The sequence below is a fragment of the Eriocheir sinensis genome, unplaced genomic scaffold (assembly GCF_024679095.1).
Source record: "Eriocheir sinensis breed Jianghai 21 unplaced genomic scaffold, ASM2467909v1 Scaffold348, whole genome shotgun sequence".
NCBI classification, from domain to species: Eukaryota; Metazoa; Arthropoda; class Malacostraca; order Decapoda; family Varunidae; genus Eriocheir; species Eriocheir sinensis.
In genome coordinates, this window is record NW_026111663.1 from 7,524 (window position 1) to 12,500 (window position 4,977).

The following is a 4,977-nucleotide window of genomic DNA, read 5'->3' on the forward strand; positions in this document are numbered from 1 at the left end:
GTCTATAAATGGATGAAGGGCTTTAATAAAGGGGATGTCAATAAGATTTTGATAGTAAAAGAGCCAGGTAGGACGCGTGGCAATGGTTTTAAGTTAGACAAACTCAGATTCAACAAAAGACATAGGCAAGAATTGGTTCACCAATAGAGTGGTAGATGAATGGAAACAGGCTTGAAAGCCATGTTGTGGGTGCCAATACCATAGATACATTCAAGAAGAGGTTAGATAAAGCCATGGATGGTGAGGTAAGGCGGGGTTGAGTGTACAGGAGTTGTTCTTGTATAGGCCAACCGGCCACTTGCAGACTCATATTATGTTCTTATGATGGCTAGTGTTATCGATTAGTGAAACAGTATGAAATGTGAACTTTGATTCGTGTAGTGTGTCATGGACGAATGTGGCAACACTACTTGGTGTAGTGGAGGCCAGGCTACAGATGAGTCGGCTAACGCTCTTTAGGGGTCGGTGCGTGACGTCATCAGTCCCAATACTCTACGAAAAAAATGAAATACTGTGCGGTACCTCAGATTTCCTATGTGGAATCAACACGAAAACAGGGGGGGTGAGTTGTTGCCGGTGTAAATGCAACATAACCCCAAAATATGCACTTGTCTGTTCTGTTCATTTTACAGAACATGAAATGCAGATGACATGAAGCACAGGCTGCTTGGCATTTAGCATCCTAAAATCAACGAGTCTTGAAGAAAGATGCCGTCCCTCTCCTTGGCTACCGAATGGTAGTATGAATATCAACAGTGATGACTATAGATACAATATATGATAGTGATGACTTTATATAAGAAAGGAGAGTGATGACTCTAGGTGCTGTACATGATAAAGTGATGATTCTAAATGCAGTATACATGGATGATCCTAGATGTGATCATGATAGTGATGACTCTTGATGTTTTTTATTACGTGTTTGTGACTGGACACACACACACAAAAAACACGAACATACATACATACATCAGGCCTGTAAATTTGGTAGACCTTTTGGGATTAGAGGCATCATATGATGCCCTAGGTTCTCATGAACTTATAGGTTTCCTATAAGTTCATTAGGTGGCGAGCAAGTAAGCATGCGAAAGAGGAAATGCTTTAAAATGCATTCTTTGGGGCATTTGAGATCGATATAGAAATAACTACGGAGGGCTATAACCCCATAGCTCCCCAGAAATTACGGTCTGTAGCGGCCTGAGAAAGGAAGCGGCCCAGAAGTACGGATAATCAGTGTTACCAGAAGATATATTTATATCGATGTGTGGAATGCATCCTAAGTCTTTGTCTTGAGTTCTACATTGATTGCATGTAGAAAATTACTTGCATTGATTCTATTAGGAACTAACGTAAATCTCTTTGGGATAATAATGAGGGTACGAGGTTGTAGCGTTTGATGACGTGGTTACACAGAGGTGTCGACAATTACGTGGCGGCCAGCACTCAGTGTTATCACATCTTCGCAGTGGAATGCAAGGTCCTTTTGTTTATAATTCATGCATTTGTATTTTTCTTAAAAGATATACGTAGAAATTCAAGAAGAAGACTCAGAATGTACTAGATAAATGTACTGCGCCATTTACAGACCCACACATCTATATGAATATCCCTCTGGTAACACTGCTATCCACACTTCTGGGCCACCCTATTTCTAAGGCGCTACACAGTAACATACACACATACATACAGATAGATAGATGGATGTACATGGATGGATGGACACCTCTGTATTTATTATCTGAACTGTTCCTGTTCTTTTTTTTTTTCTTATACGGGATGGTTATTTTTCAATTGATGTATAAATGAACAACATGCACCTGGGGTAGATCAAAATGAAAAAGATGAGATCACTGTGACCCAAGTGTGTCTAATTCGAATCAGACCATTTCAGGCCACAGCGACGCCCCCTGTCTTAATTAACTGAGGGTGCATGTTAATTACCATACAAAAATGATAATTTGTTTTTTACTACTACTACTACTACTACTATTAATAATAATAATAATAATAATAATAATAATAATATTACTACTACTACTACTACTACTACTACTACTACTACTACTACTACTACTACTACTACTACTATTAATAATAATAATAATAATAATATTACTGCTACTACTACTACTACTACTACTACTACTACTTTTTTTTCTACATACATGATACCTTCCACCCATGTTTATTTTCTCCGACACATAATCATGGAGGTCTATAGCCTGGAGGTCATTAGCCCCAACCTGTTCGCTAACGACTGTGGCATCCAACCATATTACTAATACTACCTAGCACTAAATCACCTATCATCATTTACGTCCAGATCCCCTTTCCTTCCCTACCGTCACTCTGACCCAATCTAATGTCATTCTCCACCACTGTAGCTTCATAGTCCATATTGAAGATGGTGGTGGCTTTTGGGCCAGAGTGTCTGGTGCCCCTGAGACATAGGATGGCCGACCTGAGCAGGGAGAACGAGAGCGACACCTCATCCAGGCGACAACGTGGCTCCTTGGCTGATGCTTATTTTCTGAGATTAGTTTCATGAGTCGTGCGTAGAAATATCGGGCCCTGGGACCCATCCTGCCGGATGTGGTGAAGACGAGGGGGTGAAGCTGCCCTGATCCACATGTTGGATTCTTTCACTGTATGCCCTTGTCTTCTCCTGCTCGTTCCTGTGGTGGGCGGCTTCCAGGGCAGCTCACGGTGACAGGCAGCCATCGGGTCGAATATGCGGATGTCCATGAACGCCCGCCACCCGCGCACCCAGAATCCGCGGGCACTTTACATCAACTCGTGCCTCCTGTGAGGTATTGGCTGTCCTGTACCAAAGGTGTTGTCCAGGAAGCAGTGCCGGCTCGGTAGTGACGTCTTGGCATACCTCCCTAGCATGCTGGCTGTCAGATCCCTCACTTCATCGTGTCAAATACAGACGAAGCCTCCTTTTTACATGTCATGATGGGTGACATCATTTGGTGATCCACATGCACAGAGATCAGGCAGTCCCTCAATCGGCCAATCATATCTCAGAGCAACGGCGTCGACAAATTCTTGTTTGTTGAGGTTGAAGCCTTTGCTCTGATTGGTAATGACGTTAGCCAGTTAGAGGCGCCTGCCTGTGCTGTGTGTATTTTTCTTCCTATTTCTGGGGACAGGTGGTGTGTAAGATTGTCCAGCCTGTCTTTTGGGTCTGTTGCCTTTCTGCTGAGATTCTTTTTTAACTTCCCTTATTTCACTTTGGTCTATTTCACCCTCTGCCTCCTGAAAGATGATCCTGTTGGTGAGGGGTCTGGTAAGGCTGAGTTTTGGTTCACCTTATCAGCCAGCTTCTCAGAGTTGGTGATCCCCATTCCGCCCAGTCATGGAAGAAGTGCTACCATATCCCTCTCTTCCTCCCCAAAGCATGAGATTTCACCAGCGCCGCTAAGAATACATCCTTGACGGCATTTTCCAGTGGTCGGAGGAGTCGACTGATGCCGGGGATGGTGCGCATCAGGAAAGTCCACCGATTTTGGATGCCGTGGGTGCACGCTGAGTAGGCAGCGTGTGGCTCAGTCTTGGCAATGGCAGACAAAGCTTCTATATCCTTCACCCATTCAACTGCTTTGTCTCCTACGTACTCCTACTTATATACCTCTGTCCCGATCACTGCACCTAAGTGTCGTTGTCCGTCTTTTGTCACAATGACGCCACTTCCTCTAAAAGTTTATGCGGCATGGTCATAATGTTCAGGTTTGACAATAAGGACAGACTTGGTGGCGTTAGGATGTATCTTATCTCAGGGCCGGCGGTGTTCACAGTGTGGCTAATTTTACTACTAATATTACTACTACTACTACTACCACCATTACTACTACTACTACTAATACTACTAATACTTTTTTTTTTTTTTTTTTTTACGTCTAGGCCTATTGCGCATGTAGGCTTATTCCCGGTGGATTCTGGATTCCTGATGGTCGGTCCAAGGCTTCTTCCCGGTGGGGCCTGATGGTCGGCCCAGCCCGTTCTGGTGCAGGCGAGTGTTTATAGTGGCGCCATCTTGCATTGGCTCATGCTGCCTCCCGAGCTCATCTTTAATCCTAGAATCTAGAGTCCGGGTTGATAGGTGGTCTTCGGACAGCATGTGGTAGTTTTAAGCCACTCGGCGGCAGCTGAAAAATCCCTGCTTGGTTGCACCGGCCGGGGATTGAACTCGCGTCCTCCTGAACGCGGGGCCGTCTCGCTATCCGTTCAGCCACCGCCTCCCCTAACTACTACTACTATCACTACTACTACTACTACTACTACCACTACTACTACTACTACTACTACTACTACTACTATTACTTCTACTACTATTTCGCTAATATGCATAGTACCATAAATAGTAATGAAGAGAAAAAAAAGGACAACAAGAGAAAGATCGAAAAGAGAGGGACTGATGACGTCGTACACGGTTCCCGAGGGAGTGCCGACCGTCTGCCATATGGATCCCGGTGTAGGCGCACTGTGCTTCGTGTGCATTAAGTGTGTGTATGTTATTTTATAATGGATGAGAATGAAGTTTGTACTAACTTATCCAGTGTTGCATCACTCTACAACCCCATCACCACTATATCTTGAGCTATACCTTGACCGTTGAAAACAAACACAGGAGAGTTCGTCGAGAATGGTGAAGATATGAGTAAAATGTTGAACGACTATTTCCTCAGTTTTCACACAAGAAAATCTAGCAACCATTCCGGAGAGAGTTCAGGTAAATGAGTGAGAAGATAACGACAAGTTGAGAGATGTGACCATCATGCACCAGGCAGGAAGTCCAGGATGAGTTTGGAAGGTTAAAGAAAAACAAATCGCCAGGCCCAGACGAAATCTTTCCGCGTGTCCTGAAAGAATGCAAGGAGTTTTTCGGTGGCCCACTTTCCGATGTCTTTAGGATGTCGGTAAATTATGGGTACGTGCTCAGACACTGGAAAGTAGCTAATGTGACGCCAATTT